At 54.3% G+C, this 16,395-nt stretch overlaps 1 protein-coding gene across 6 annotated transcripts in view; it reads right to left on the reverse strand.

Annotated features, from left to right (window-relative positions):
* AGAP1 (ArfGAP with GTPase domain, ankyrin repeat and PH domain 1) overlaps positions 1-16,395 on the reverse strand; it is a 530,765-nt gene that overhangs the window by 377,217 nt on the left and 137,153 nt on the right. The window contains exon 1 of one of the 6 annotated variants that reach the window (XM_040638731.1): positions 1,363-1,643. The exons of the other annotated variants lie outside the window; for them this stretch is intronic. The gene's annotated coding sequence lies outside the window, so the exon portion shown is untranslated. Of the gene's footprint in view, positions 1-1,362; positions 1,644-16,395 lie in introns of those variants that run through there. 6 annotated transcript variants of the gene reach the window in all.

Consider the following 16,395-nt stretch of genomic DNA (forward strand, 5'->3'; position numbering starts at 1 on the left):
AATGCAAACCTGGCAACAGGTAACTTTATATTACAACCTCACAAAAAAAACAAAAAAAAACGAGATCTCATTCTGAGGATCATTAGAAGCACGTTTCAACAGGACAGCACGAGCTTCAGTTTCCCTTAAAAATACTTCGGGGAGGACGGTGAGGTCTGCGCACTGGCTGTTAGCACACATACCCTAGGCACTCTGCTGACCCGTGAAGTCCACTAGGGAGGAGGAGTACTCTCTCCAGGGCCGCTGAGTTACCAGCTGAAAACCTCTAATTAAAAGCCCACACTGCGGTGCCTCAACCACTTCAGCTCTACCAGCAGCAGGGTTGGATAATCCGGAAAAAGGATGTTACTAATGATTTCTCAGTGGTGAAATGCATGGGGACAGTATCTTTAGCCATCCCCTCCACCCCAACACGAGTAGGGTGTAACAATCCAGCCCCTCCACTCCCACCCCCCGCCTCTTCCCTTTATGGTGATGACCCCGCACAGGGAGAGAAGGGGATCTGTGTTTTGCAACTTCTGGAGGAGTCTCACCTCCAACCACCACCAGATTACCTAATTCTTGCAAGAGAATATTGTCACATCTGCCTCCAAAACCTTCCCTGTGAGGTCCCTGTTGGAGGGCACAAGACAACAGAGAAGCGAAGTTTCAGAATAGGCTGTGGGGTTGTGATTTTCCTTCCCCTATAGAATACATCACTAGCAAACAGAATCCTGTCCCAGATTTGCTCGCCTGTTGCAATTCCAAACAATGTGGGGGAGAGGCCTGTCTCCCTGACCACTGGGATGAAGCATCTTTAGCAGGAACGCAATAGGTGAGAGCTGCCAAATCAGGGAGGCCACACCACAGCACTCCCAGATGGCAGCGCCTACAGGGAGACCAGGCTCGGGGTGGAGGAAGAAATGAACCACGATGAACGCCGCTGCTTCTGGCCAGGCAGCACCACCTGTGCGGCAGCCCACAGGTATCCCAGTCTGCAAGCGCACAACGGGACAGCGAACTCATGGCTCTGCTTAAGGAGAAGGCTGTGCCAGCGCCCGCCATAGAAACGCGCTGCTGGGCAACGGGATCTCTCCCCAGACTGGCTCACTCACAGTGGCTGAGGAGAGAGACTCTGAATGGCACCACCAGATACAGCTGGAGGCAGGGGCAACCCAGAAATTCCCTACCGCAGCAGCGGTGTTACTGGGGCAAACACGCAGTAAGCGAGAGCTCACATCTGGCGCGGTCACCTGCCGGCTGGAGTCCCGGGCAGGCCGGTCCCTTGGCTACTCCCCAATCCCAGCGTACTCTGCTAAGCAGGCCGCTGCGGAACCAGGCAATTCCCACCACTGCCCTCACCTCCCTGGCCGCGCTGCCCACCTCTGTGCGGAGACCCGTCGATGCTCTCGGCGCTGGACGAGTGCGCGTCGGCTGGGGCTCGCCGCAGGCTGCTAAAGTAGCCGCGGGACCGCGAGGCGCCGCTCCGGGGAGAGGGGCCGCCGCCCGGCGCGCCATCCCTGCGCGCGAAGATACCGCTGAAGAAGCGCAGCAGCCGGTGCTCCGAAGCGGCGCCGGGGCCCGCGGCCGCCGCCCGCGCGCGCTCCAGCCGCTGCAGGTCGCTGTTGTCCAGCGTGCGGTTTTTGCTCTTGCTGCGCTCCCAGCGCTCCAAGTCCGAGAGCGCATCGTTCTTGCTGAGCACCTCGCCCACGTCCAGGGTGTTGCGCTTCTCCGAGGCGGGTTGAACCGGAGCCGCGGGCTCCACCGCGGCTCCGGGGTCCGCCTCGGCCTCGCCACCCGGCGCCCAGGCCAGACTCCCGGAGCTGCTGTGGCGCCTCCCGCGGCTCAGGGCCCGACTCCGCGACGCCTCGGGCCCGCTCCAGTGCCTGAAGCTGAGGCTCCGCCGCAGAGGCGCGGCCCGGACCCCCTCCACGTCGGGGCTGCCGGGAGCGGGTGAGCCGGGCCCCTCCTCCACGCCCGGGGGACTGCCGGCCAGGTCCGTGGGCTCGAGGCCGCGTGCGCAAGGCCGGAGCCGCCCGAGCTCAAGCTGCCCGGTGCTGCGGGTGCGGAAGGTGCGGAAGTCCCAGGCGCGCGGCCGGCGGCCTTCAGGGTCCTCAGCGCCCGCGGCCTCCTCCTCGGCCTCCTCCACCAGCCGCCCGGGGGCGTCCGGGGAGCGCGTGGGCCGGGGCCTCCAAGTCGGGAGCGGGTCCGGGCCGCCAGGGCCCGGCGCGGCCAGCTGGTCCTTCCTGACCATGGTCACGGAGATGCGGTAGACCGTCTTCCTGGGGGGCGTCCCGCGCGGCATCGCGTCCGCGGGCGGAGACGCGGGCTCGCCGCCGCCGTCCAGCAGGTACATGTCGCCCGGGGCCGCGGCCGCCGCGCCGCCCGCCGGGGCCCCGCCGCATCCAGCGCGCCGCGGGCCGGGACGCGCGGTCGGGCGGTCGCGCGGGGCGAGGCGGCAGAACGGGCACGCCCGGAGTGGGCCCACGCCCCCCGCTGGCCGCGAGGGCTGCGCTCAGGCTGCGACGACGGCACCCCTGGCGCCCGCCGGCCCGTGCGCCGTGCGGCCCGAGTGAGGGGTCGGCGGGCGCCAGAGCCATGGGCCGGCGGGGAGGGTGGGCGGAGCGGCAGGGAGCGAGCGGTCAGGCGCGGGGAAGGTCTCGCCGGCAGGTGCGGCCGCGGCGCGCGGGGCCCGGGGCGGGCGGCGGCGCCCGCGGCTTCATTGTCTACGGCGCGGGGCCCGCTCGCATCTTCAGGCCTTTTCTGCACAGTTCGGCAGCTCCACAGCCTCCGCCACTCCCTGCGCGGGGACTCGCGGGCAGCTGCGCCGGCCGCGGCCGAGGGGCGGGCGGGCGGCGGTTTAAAATGGAAATGCGCGCCGCGGCGGGGCGGGCGGGGGCCGACGTGCAGCGACCGCGGGCCGCGCGCCCAGGCCGGCGGCCGAGTCCCGGGAGCGCGGCGGCGGCGGCGGGAGCGCGGCCCGGCGGGCAGGCAGAAGCGCCGGGCTGGATCGCCGCCGCGCGGACCGGAGCCTCCGGGGGCGGGCCTGGCACCTCGCCTGAACCCTTACCCCTGCACTGCCCCTACACTCCCGGGGTTGACCTGCAAAATCAGACATGGGCCATCTCTTACCTGTTTATTTGGAGCTCTGAAGAGGATGCAGCTCAAACAATGACTTCTTTAAAAAGCAAGGTATCTCAGGTACTTGTTATCCCCTCTCAAGTGTACTGGTTACTACACGTGTACTTGGGAGGTACAAGTGCACGCCCGGATGGAGAGAGCAAGGGAGAGACGAGGATGGCAGCTTCCCTGTGACGTGCTGCTCACACAACTGTCCTCCAGCGAAGGACTGTGCAGTTTCACTCCTAAAATAGTTTGGGGGCATTTTCCCTAGATGTGGGAAACGGTCCCTGACAGTAACAGGTAGGAGAACACAGTGGTTCAGAGCAGGAGGAAAGAAGACTTGACTGCCCAAGCCTGTCCACTTCCATCTCAGATTTTACACCTGGAGGGTAGGGATGGAGAAAATTGGACCCAAACTCTGAATAGAGGACTGAAATAGTGAAGACACTATGTGCCAGGCATTCTGTGTAAGTGCTAAATATTGCACACTGAGTTTCTCTTCCATCACATTTCCCCCACCCACTACCTCTCTTGGATCTCTAGATCCTGGTTCTTGATATGACCTGTTAACGGCTCAATATTCTCACGTAGTTGATCAATCTATTAGTTCTTAATGATGTCCTGAACATAGGGGTTTCCGTTTGCTGGCTTAGACGTTTCCATAGGAAAATGTCATAAATGTCATAAAATGTCCACTAATCAAGCTGGATGCTTGTACAGGATTCTCTAGGCCTGGAAATGCCAAAGACGCAGGAGAAGCTGTTTTGAGGGAAAGTGCTTGCACCAAAGCATCATTCTGGGATTCCATGACTGTTTGCAAGTCCTGCTTTCCCCTCCTTTCACCAAATACCGTGTTCACAGCACGGAAGGGGATACAAAGATGAATGGCAATCTCTCTTATGAAGGACGTTATAGCTTAGGAAATCTGGATTTTACCTCGGAGGGAAATTAAATATTCAGATTTAATGAGATTGATCAGAAAACTTGCTAGGTGATTCCATTTCTTTTTAAGAAGATACTTCAGAGCAAAGGATTTTTAGAGCAGGGAAAACACTCTATATGGCACCATAATAGTGGACATATGTCATTATACATTTGCCCAAATACGCAGAAAGCACAACACCAAGAGTGAACCCTAAGGGAAACTATGAACTCTGGGTGGTAACAACATGATAACATCCGTTCATCGATCATAACAAATGTACCACTCTGGCGGGAATGTGGGTAGTGGAGGAGGCTATGCGTGTGTAGGGGCAGGAGGTTTAGGGGAACCCTCTGTACCTTCTGCTCAATATTGATGTTCACCTAAAACTGCCCTAAAAAATAAAGTCATTTAAAAAAAAAAAAAGTTTAAAACACATTTGACCATCCCCAGTGGCTGCACCTGGACATCACTGCCACCATTGCGTGGTCATCGCAAGCTCTGTCCACCTACTCCTGGCCCTCAAGTGTTCAAGAGCAGTGCCTCTAACACGTCCTCAAGTGCAAAGTTAGGGAACCCCAGGACAGATCAGTCTTACCTTCAGTTTGGATAAAAAGCCCTCTTGGGTAAGACCCAAGAACCAGCAACTTCCAGAGTGGAAGAGATAGTAATCAGCTATCAGAATGAGGTTCCTAGAGCCTATCAGGTTACGTGGATGCCGAGGGCTCAGAGAGGGTAGGTGCTTTCCCCAAGGCTACACAGCTCACTGCTGAACCTGGGGCCACACTGCCAGTGCCCATCCCAATGCCACAGTAGCGTTTTTTGTCTTCGTAAGCATCATTTGCTTTGATGACCATGGAGAGAGAGAAACGTGTGAATACTACTGAGCCTGGCACTAATCAAATGTTAATGATATCAACATCTAGCCAGTTTCCATTTACTCATTCACTTTTCTATTTGTTCATTTATTCTTCAAATATATGTTGGACACCTACTGCAACAGGGTTCAGTGAGAAGGCAGAGTCCCTGTCCTCAAAGAACTCACAAAGTTGTGAAACAATGGTGTTTTCAAGGCCATGTGATTTAACATGAAGACTGGGAGGGAGATGAGAGGATGGGGACAGAGCAGTACCCTGCCTGCCTGCCCATCTACAGGGTGAGCACAAGTAGCACTGGGTGGGCTCTACCGTTTCATCGCTGTAGCTGTGTGGAAAGGTCAAGTTGGCTTTAAGTGGAGACAACAGAACTCGGTCAGGCCACGAGGAGTGGCAGGGACCTCTCTGCTAGGGGCCATGCTGGGATCAGAACCCAGGGCTCATAACTTAGCCTGGGATCCACTCTCACTTTTTAAGACCAAGGTAACTTTCAAATATTGAGATGAATTTTATTACGAAATTGGCTCATAATTAAGACATAGGTCTTGCTTGTTATCTGAGCCAAAGGTAAAAAGTAACATAGCATTCCTTAAGAGCTGGAATCTTGAACTGCTGCTTGTGTCTTCCCACTCCTGCCGGTTGGGTTGTCTAGAATCCAGCCCAGAGTTTGCACTTTGCCGTGGGAGGACGCAGTCTGCAGAGTAGAAGATTCCATTTGATCCACCTTAGATGACTCCGAATCTCAGATGGTGTTGAATGAGGGAAACTCTTCCAGCCACAGTCAAGAGGTTCACTACCCCTCAGTGCTTTCCCCTCCCGAGAAAGCATTTCTTTTCCACACCAATCACAATGATTCCACCCCAGGCCTGACAGTCTAGGTTGAAAAACAGGGAGAGTCACCTCTCCCCACTGCCCTGGATACATGGGCTCTTCCAATGCAAAGAATCAAGAGGCTCAGACAGATCTTGTCACTCCAAAATCTAAATCCCCTTTTATGCAGCCAGACCTGCCTTTTAAAAATAGAAAGTTATACTATATATGTTCAGGTGGCACTATGCTTTTTCTGCTTTTGAAACTGACCCCTCTAGACAATCATTTCTTAAAATTTTCTGTGCCTCTGACTATATCACCATTTTGGCTTATTAAAAAAAAAAAAAAAAAAAAAGCCTGTGGTTGATCTCACTACTCCATCAAAACCAAATAGCAGGGAGGCAGGTAAAGCGTCAACACTGCAGGGGAGCCAGGAATGGGAGACAGCCTTACCTACCCCCATTTCATCGCCTCCTGCAGCTGGCTCTCCTCACCCAGTCTGGGTTTATGGGATCTTCCGGCCACCCTCCCATGACTTCCCTGTCCTGGGCCATTTCTAGCTATCTATAAACCACCTCCATGAGAATATTATTTCTCAAGTGTTAGTAGAGCTGATAAGCCTTATTTAAAGGAAATCTCTGGTAGTCAGCAGAGCCATCTGGTGCACAAGCTGACTTTCCAAGTAACAGAACTTGCCAGCCAGTGATCGCATTTACAGTATCTTAGCAGAACCACGTGTGTGGACCACTGCCATGGGCCAACCACTGACCCTGCCAGGCTCTACATGCCTACCCCAGGGGCAACAAAGCACCTCCCCCAGTTCATGGGGTACTTTAAAGACTGTTTTCTGACAGTGGACTGACTGAAAGATACAGATAAAAGCAAAAAGAAAGGCACGTGTGCTAAAGCAACACCTTCCGGATTTACCTTTTGGCACAAGACTCCAGTCCGGACTGATCACTACGGGAGGAATGCTTTCTGATCTCAGACCTACCATGACGTTCAGCCTCTGCAGACCAGCGACTCTGCCATCAGCCCTGCCTGGGCTGAACTCATTAGGGGCCCCGTTTCTCTCATTTTATAAGCTGAAAATTAAAAGAAGAGCCATGAAAGAGATAAGGACTTGAAAAGTCACAGGGCCGCCAGTGCGCTGGGTCCCTAAGGCCGGGATGTTTCTGACCAGCAGGAAGAAAGAGGTCCCCTGAGCACCTGATGCAGGCCCTACCTACATTCTTCCTCAAGGACCAACAATGCCTCCACTGCCCACAGAACCTTTCACGGCCCCACGTGTACGGACACACGGACGTCGCAGGGCAGCACCTGCCCCATACTCTCCAATTTTAACAGAAGGCCCCACAGTGTCCTCTCAGTGGGCAACACCACCAGGCCCCAGACAGAAGGAATCAAAGGAAAAAGTCCGCAACTACTTATCAAAACCAACTCTGGTGAGACTTTACAGGAAGGAAGGGGCTTTTTTAGTCCACACCCCATCTGAAGGTATCTGTGGATCAGAGAATCAGGCAGTTTTGTACAAGGAGGCCAGGAGCCGGGTGCCTCTGTAGGAAGGGGGCAGGCGGAGGAGGCATGAGAGAATGCCCCCCCAACCCTGATCCACAGTGCCCCAAGCCCAGCTCAGTGTCCCGCAAACAAAGGGCTTCTCTGGGCAGCCCTCCCCCGATTCTGGACGACAGAGGAACAGACAAGGTGCTGATGCTCGCGAGCACACCTGTGCGGGGCCGTTTTGCTTGCCGAGGATTCTGCGAGGCGCATCAGAAACGTGGGCCCTGGCACTCGGCGGCCTCCAATAGGACAGCAAGAAACCCACCTGCTCATCCATTTTCTGCTCTCCAGCAGGTACACAGCAGCACAGAGCACCCCGACTGTGCCCAGAGCACTCTGCTCAGGGAGCTGGGAGGTGGTGAGGGGCCTGACAAGTGTCCTAAATAACGCACCATCTAGCAGAAAGAGTTACATGTGAGAGGAAGGAGTCAGGTAAGAAGGCAGCAGAAAATGATTATTTCTAGCTGAAAGATTTAAAAAAGGCTTCAAGAAGGAGGTGGGTTTTGGCATTCGTCCAGGCAGGGTCAACCTCAGTGCCACGGACACTCTGAGCCACGTCCTCCTTCACTGAGGGTCCGTCCTGCATATCAGAGGACGTGGAACAGCATCCCTGGCCTCTCCCTACCTGTGCCACACTACCCCTCCCCAAGTCATGACCACCAAAAATGTGCGCAAATATTGCCACAGGTCTCCTGGGAAGCAAAATGTCACCGGTGGAGGGACAGGCAAGGCAGGCGCACATGAAAAAGGAAGGAGTGGCTCCTGTGTCCTTCCAACTTTTCATTTTATTACTTTATTGATGCAACCATCCTCTCTTGCCTCTGTATGTAATACTAAAAACCTCTAGATGGTCCCTCTATATAAAAAAAGAAAAAGAAAAAGAAGCAGCAATTATTTCCAGTAATCCTTCCCAAAACTGGGAGAACGGCAGTAGTTCCAGAGAGGCCACTACCAGCCCTCATTCTGTGAAAGATAAGCCATCAATTACAATTAGTTTAAATCAGTAAGTACCATGGATGTGATTAAAATGCTAGAAAGGGACAAAAAAACTCAGTTTTGCCAACATTAAGTATTTAAAATTCAAAACAGTGCTGCGTTGTTTTTCATCATAAAATATCCGAAGTATGGTGCTTGAAGACTTTGGGCTGTGAGCCGCGTGCAGAGGAGACAGGCCAGCACCGACCTGGACTCCACAGAGCACCTGGGCACTTGTGATCTCAGGTAAGCTGACCGGCTGGCCCTCCAGGGAGCTCCCACCATGAGCCCCTGCTGGGACATGTGCGTGGGGCTGGAGCTGCCTTAAGACACTGTCCCCTCCTTTGTTCCGTCCGCACCAGGTCAGCCTGGCATTACACACAGACACCGCACCTTCGGAGAATGAGAACTCATTCATATTACCACAAGCCAGGGCTAGAAGAAACCTTGATCCAACCCACTTTTCAGATGAAGACGTCTACTCCATGGGGAACAGGAGAGAGACTCCTCCACACACTCTGGTACCGTGAGCCAACAGGGAGCATATAAAACCAAGTTGAAAACTCACGTCCACTTACATAGGCCAAGGAGGAAAAGTCTTGATTTTAAAAATATGCCAGTAAGAATCCCTTGGGAGTGGGTTCTGACTCCCTAACAAAGGAAAAGGTCAGACATTTCTTGGTGGTCTTTCTTGCTAAATGCCAGGCAAAGGTGACTTCAGATAAAATTAAAGCCAAACATATTTAGCATTACTTTGTAGAAACAAATGCAAACGCCGCACTTTGTGGTCTGTGTGACAACCACGGCCTCCGCCACTGACCGTCGCTCTTGAGGTGCTGGGCGCGGGCTGAGGCCCGAGCCCCCCCGGGAATGCTTTCGCTTTCCTCCCCAGCCTTCGGCGCTCTGGGGAGACGCAGCTGAGGAATCAGAAGGATTTAATCAAGGGTAACACACAACTGTGCACCTGTCCCTTGGACAGCTGCAAAGAAGCTCTGGAATCTGTGTGGAGAAAAACCAAGAAATTCCTACCGATTACCTAATCTTCCCAGTCTTCGAGGGCACACAGGACCGGGCCTGTCTGGCAGCGTTTTCCTCCGCAGGATTACCGGAAGAGATTCTTCGAATGATACCATCTGCCGGAGCATCTTCCTGCAGGCCTTACAGCCAACACACAGGGACAGTGTGATACGGATGCCCCCGCTCCCCGCCCCCCGATAGCCTCTCGGGTGGAAACAAACACCACGAGCTGTCGAAGTCCAGCCACCTCAGCATGTCTAACAACTCCCAGGTGTTTACCAAGTTTGTCTTCAGATGCACTGACGACCCCCCCCCCCAAGATTTGTGAAGCCAGGACTTCTCCGAAAATAAAAAATCTCGGCCACAAATAATGCCCTGGGAACTTCTGTCCATACCATTGGAAAGCTCAGGAAAAGCCTATTTCTGGCAGAGTTATCACTTCTGCATCCCATTTGGGACTTGGCCGCCGAGATATCTGGAAATCTTTTATCTGTGCCCAGGGCACTGGAAGGTTTGATATATTTCTCTCTAAATGGTGAAAACAACATAACTAAGATGCCTGTTCAAAGCGCAGACACACGCCCCCCCGTCAGCAGTGGGAGACACGTGACCACCTCCTGCCTTTATTAGCCAATGTGTCAGCAGCTCCGCATTCCCCAGGGTGCAGGACACACACACCACAGGCCGCTGGCAGCAGCAGCCACCCCCTTGCTTGTTAACAATTTGCATAAGAGATCCTGAGAAAGAGGAGAAGTGGGTCACAGGGACTGGTTCTGACACAGTAAGATGAAATGAAACATCCATGTCTTCTCATCTGCTTGCCACGCAAGGCTCATCAGCCACCTGCCTACAGGGAGCAGGGGTGGGGGCCAGAGAGCCAAGGCAGCTCCCGGGCCGCCTCCCCGAGGTAGGATGTATGCTGTGCTAGGCGGGCCTCCTTGAAAACACCACCGCCTGCTCCAGAATCTTCCACAAGGGAGAGTGGAGGGACGACAAACAACACTGCCACAGTCAAAAGATTTGTAGGGCTCCGACATCGTCACTGACCCGCCCCTCCAGCATCATCTCTGTTCCTAGGAGTGTTGCTGATGACAGCGATGTGGCTGGTCAGGGACCAACACAAAAGCTGTCAAGTCTGGAAAAGGAGGTTCGTGGCCCGATCCACCCAGCTACAGACACCAGTGTCAGTGGATCGAAGGCAGCCCAAAAAGACTCCGAACTACAAAGTCCTAGAACCTTCTAAGACGTTGCCAGGGGGCTTGGCAGTGAGCAGATGCACAGAATGGGGATGTACGTGCCAGGCCCCGGGGCGCGCGTCCTCCCATCACTGCCTCACAAACACCCCAAAGGAGGTGCCTAGGGGTGCGGCATCCATGTGGAGAGCCAGGCCACACTGTCTCCTGCACGCAGGTGGTCTTTCCCTTCACTAGCTCCTGGGGCCTCCTCCCAAGGTCACGCCCTTGAATTACCTAGGACTGTGCTGCCCCACAATCCTGGCCTCCAACTGTCCCCTCCTGGGCCAAAACCCTCCACAACAGCTGTCCTCTTTCTAGCACGTCCACTCCTGCTGTCAGGAGGCTCGCTTAACACACCCTGTCCTTTCCAATCTGCAGGCCAGGCCCTTCTCTATCCAGCAAAGTTCAAGGCACACCCCTTGTCTTCTCCACCCACTGCTCTGGGGCCTGATGCCCCTGAGACCCCCACCTTCCCCCCCCCAAAGGTGGCTCCAACCAAACTCCAGCCCACCGGACCAGTGCTCAAGTGTGGGAGTCCTGAGTCTACAACACGGGGCCCCAGTGCAGATGCTCACACAGCTGGGGGGTTGGGTGCCAGCACCCTACAGGCCCTCCCTGCAGCGCTGGTCCCCCACACTCCCATCCCAACTCTCCAAGCCTGTAGCCTGCCCTGAAAACATGGGGGTACCACACACCTAAAGATGCTGCGCTCTGGGCCTCCCAGCCATACTCGCCTCACCCGCTCAGGGTTGGCAAACCGACCACGTACCATCCATCACAGTCATCTGCTGTCCTTCAGCCAGCACGGAAAATACTCAATTATCTCCCACTTAATAAAAAACAGAAACAAAAGCCTCTCCTCCCTCTGTGTGCCCTCCGGCCCCCTCCCAAGCTCCCTGGCCTCCCGGAGCATGCACTCCCCTTCCTCCCTTCACAGTCCATCCTCTTCATCCTTCACTGGATTCCCAGAGCTAGCGGACAGCCAGCCTCTGCGCCGTGACGGAAGCTGGAGGCCACAATTCCGCTCAGAGCCTCCCTGTCACCTGCAGAACAGAATGCCCACTCCTTAACTGGCATGCTAGGCCCCAGACGGCCCCAGCCACCCCTGCTGTGCAGAGTGGCTAAGGGGCTGAGCTCGAAGGCCAGAATGATGCAAACCCCATGTGACTTCGGGAAAGTGACCTTGAGTCTCTGAGCCAGTTTCACTTGGCAGTAAGGCTGTGATGACAGAGGAGACCTGACAATCAAATGAGATGATGTATATGAAGCTTCTGTCCCAGTGCTTAGGACAAATGTGTGCTGCCTGCTGCCTCCCAAGATCGTTCATTCCAACACAGCCAACTCCTGCCCAGTCCCGATGGCACCGTAGCCCGTTTCCCCACAGCCTCCTGCTGGGGCTGGCAGGATCGGTAAAGTCCTACTCATGGCTGGGGCCTGGGCCTCCCTCTCTCCCACCAGGGCACACCTGGGCCACCCCTTCTCAGTAACAGTCCCTCAGCTCTGACCTGACACTTGCCCTTTACGTAACCAGCTCCAAAGACCAGGGTCCTTGACACGGGATCAGCATCTTTCTCAACCATAGGCCTTATCATGCTCCTTCCCTGCCTCTCCTTAATAAATGCTGCCTGGTGGTTAACTTTACCAACCAGGCAGCTGATTCAAGATCAGTTCTGGAAAGGAGCAGCAGCTTCTCTCTCATGTTGAAAGTAGCAGCAGAGGTCGGCTGACGGCCCTGTTTACACTGCTAGCCCCCCACTCCCCAGAAGTTTATGTACGCAGTCTCCAGCGGTTAGGGAAAGGCCTGGAGAGGAGGGTGATTCACTTCTTCCCCTGGCCACAAAAATCCTCACCGCGGCTGATTTTGGGTGGCCGCCCCTGTGAGAGTGCACCCCTCCTTCAGTGGCCTTGCAGCCTTGCTTGGGGGTGGGGAGTTTCCAGAGTGTGACTGCCTAGGGAAGCAGTGGCTTCATCTCAGAGCTGGTCAGGAGGGAGGGCTCTGGAGCCTCGAGCAAGCCCTCCGAGGAAGGCTCCTGCCCTACCCACCCTCTAACCTGGGCCATGCTGACTATGCAAAAGCAGCCGCCATCCCAGGATGGGGGTGGTCAGTGGGTGGCCAAGATTCCACTAGCAAGGGCTACCTGCAGGGCACTGAGCCTTCACTGACATAGAAGGAAATGCATGCCATTGATTCCGGTGCTCAGGATACTCATTAAGAACCAGAACACTTGAGGGGCGCCTGGGTGGCTCCGTGGGTTAGGCATCTGCCTTCGGCTCAGGTATGATCCCAGGGTCCTGGGATCGAGTCCCGCATCGGGTTCCCTGCTCAGCTGGGATCCTGCTTCTCCCTCTCCCTCTGTCCCTCCCCCTGTTCATGTGAGCTCCCTCTCTCTAATAAATAATCTTTAAAAGAGAAAAAAAAAGAGCCAGAACACTTGAAATAACTTAGAACTATTTAAAAGGAAGGCTAATAATGGGGCTACCCCAGAGTTAATGCCAGCATCTAATGGCCTGGCCCTTGGCAGCTGGCAGTTAGAAGTTCTCAAAATCCTGGTTTTCCTTTTTCAAATGGCACCTTCAGGGAAGCTGTCCGGAGCTGCGGGGGGAACCCTGCACACGGCACGCACCCTGGGAAGTCACCCACAAGAAGGGCTGCGCTTGGGTGTGCAAATGCCACTGCACTGTGGCCGGACTGTCAAAGAATTTCCAGAGAAGTAACAGCTGGTACTGGACGTTTCTGGGCAGGAAGAAGTGACACTGGGCAACAGGATGTTCACACAAAAGGACTTTTTCTCCGGAAGAATGCTCCAGGAAATCAGGAGTTTGTATGCAAGGAAATGTAACACTTGAGATGGCCATTTACCCAAGCAAGCCTACCGAGACTCCCCACCGTCGCACACCACTGCTCCAGAACGGCCCAGCATTCACAGGATGCCACGGAATACCAAGACAAGGGGATAAACATGGGGCCTCCGCCTGCTCACACCACTTGTGCAACACACAGGTCACCTGGGTCCACACTCTGCCAGCCTGGCCAGAGGCAGCCTCACTCCTGAGAAGGAACGCACAGCACTGGTGTGGCCACGCTTTACAGGCCAGGCACGTAGCACACCTTCAGCTCACCTACTGGCTTACAGGCGAGAGAGAGAAGAAGTGTTTTACACTGACTGAGAATTCACAGGCCCAAAAAAGCCTAGCTGTGTGAGGCTACCACCTACGGGAGAGGGTTAGCCTGGGCTTAAAGGGCACCAGGCCATCAGCAGCCCCACCATGAACCTAGACCTTCTGGCACTTCTGCCTAGACTCCCCAGGAGCCTGCTTGCCCCGACCCTCCCTCTGCAGTCCTGGCCCCTATCAATGGGCCTCAAGGCTCAGCCAGTCCAACTCTCAGCTCCCCTTTCTAACCTGGCCTAGACCAGGCCTAAGGAGGGCATGCCAAGGCCAGGCTCAGCTGGAGGCACTTCAGAGATATTAATTCAGTTAATTCAGTTTATTCCTCCAATGTTCCTATGAGGTAGGTATTATTATTATACCTCTTTTACAGATGTAGAAAGTTTTCATCACAGACAGGTAGAAAAGGTGCCCTTGGATCTCATGGTAAGAGGTGGAGCTGCACTGGAACCCAGCACTGCCCAGAGCCTCTCAGAGAATCTCAAACTCCACCCAAGGGGGATGGCTGATACCAGCCCCCCCGGCCTGCAGCCCCTGCATGCAGCCTGCCTCTAGGGACAGCCCAGCCAGGTCTCCGGATCCGCAGAGGGAGGCCACAAAGGCAGAGTGCCATGAATAAAACTGTGAAACGGCTTTGCTGGAGAAAGTCAGAGCACGTCCTTCCGCTCTGCTTGAGGGGTGGGGGTGAGGAGGGAGGGAGAGAAGGGGGGAAGGGAAAGGAGAGCAAAGTGTAAAATGCTTTGGGAGCAGGCAGGCAGAAATGGTAGTTAACACACACACACACACACACACACACAAGCTCCTCGTCCTACTTCGGAAGGATGGAGCACTGAAAGATCAAGGCAGACCAAACTGGGGTAAGACAGGCTCCTTTTTTATTTGGATCAGGTACCAGTCCTGAGATTAGTATTATCCCCAAATCCCACCGTCAAGACTCTGCTTTCCTTCCAGAGTTCCTGGAAAGATGAGTAAATCCTCAGCTAACGCCAGCAGAAGCTGGTTTCTGCTTCCCCCCAAGACTCCAGGGCAGCCCCGGCTGGCAGAAACACCAGTGTGGCCCCAAATCACTGCCCAGTCCATCTGCTGGGCCCACCCCCACCTGGGAGCCCTCTCTGGGCTCTCCACCCAGTGCCCCCAGTGCCCTCCTACCCCTCCCCCTCCTGCCCTTGACCGTGACCCTGGAAGGTCACAGGAAAGTCTGCCAATTTTCCACCTCTCTTCCCTAAAACGGAAATACTCACTTATAAATAAGCCATAAATTCTTACCATCAGACACATTCCGGATATAATTAGATCAGTCCAAAGGCCCGGGCGCTTGGAAAACTGAGCATTTCTCAGAAGACATGCAGACCTTTCAAGGTCCGTCAACTCAGTGCCTCCACACGTAGCATCAGCAGCGTTAATTTCTAAAGCAAAACCTCGTCATTTCTAGTAACCAAAGATGGTCTGCTAATAGAAGAGGTTGCACAAACAAGCAAAAACCCTTTACAAAAGGGGTAAAAGTGTAAAGGAAAATTTTCCATAAATATTTCATTGGCCACCAAGGTTTTAATGCCCTTGACTACCAAGACAACCATTTCAAAGTTCATAGTCTGCTCTGGCTCCATAACAAAGTCTCACAGACTGGGGGGTTTAAGCAACAGGGATTTATGCTCTCAGAGTTCTAGGGGGTAGAATCTGAAGTCAAGGTATCAGCAGAGCTGATTTCCCTCCCTCCGGCTTGTAGATGGTGTCTCCCCCTAGTCTTCTCATGGTAGTGCCTCCATGTCCGTGCCCTAAGGACACCTGTCACACTAGATTAGGGTCCACCCTAGTGACTTCATTTTAACTTAATGCCTTCTTTAAAGGCTGTCTCCACAGTCATATTCTGACATGCTGCGGGGGAGGGGGTTAGGGCTCAGACATACGAATTCTGGGAGAACACCATTCAGCTCATGACTGCGCCATCAAGATTAGCAAATACCAATTCTTAAAGTAAGGGGAGCATTTGGTGTGTAACAGTCATATTTGGAGTTAGAAAAGGCATTTTTTTTTTTTTCAGTAAAATCTCAAAGCAACCCCATCATTAACAGGCCTTGCAATGTGCAGCTTAGCTCCCGGGCTGCCCAGAGCCCCAACTGCAAGAACGGTTACTAGTCGGTGAGAAGCTCAGGACTGGGAGACCAGCTCTCCCTCGAGGATGACGATGAGAAAGTAGAGCCCCCTCCAAATGAAAGTAGGGACCCTACCACTCAGTCTCCCTGCCATCCTCTCGCAGAAACCAAGAATTAACCGCACGCCTGTGAGCCGGGATCGGTTTGCGTTTCTGTCTTTCACGGGAATACTTCACTGCATTCACCTAAACCAGGCGTGTCTTGCTCAACTACTAAACCATCGTCCGCGTGTGTGGTCAGCAATGTCAACCCCAGAGCTCTAGCCCAAAGCTGAACCCAAGGCTCTGCTTCCTTTACGCCAATATGTTAAACTGCATTATTAACATATACAAATCAAGGTTTCAAGCTTGAAACTCTCTTTTTTTTTTTTTAATGTAGCTCTAGAAACAAGGATATGATGACAGCTCTACAGAGATGTGTCTCCTTCAGACCTGAATATCCGTTTCCATGGTGGTAATTAGACACCAAGATAAATGAAAGCAATATCCTCTCCTGCGTGATATCCTCATTAGCAATCATCAGCAGGAGCGCCCCAAACCCCCCCCCCCCGGCCAGTGGGAACAGGGGCCGCAGTCTTG

The sequence above is a fragment of the Ursus maritimus genome, unplaced genomic scaffold (genome assembly GCF_017311325.1).
Source record: "Ursus maritimus isolate PB19 unplaced genomic scaffold, ASM1731132v1 scaffold_1, whole genome shotgun sequence".
Taxonomy (NCBI): Eukaryota; Metazoa; Chordata; class Mammalia; order Carnivora; family Ursidae; genus Ursus; species Ursus maritimus.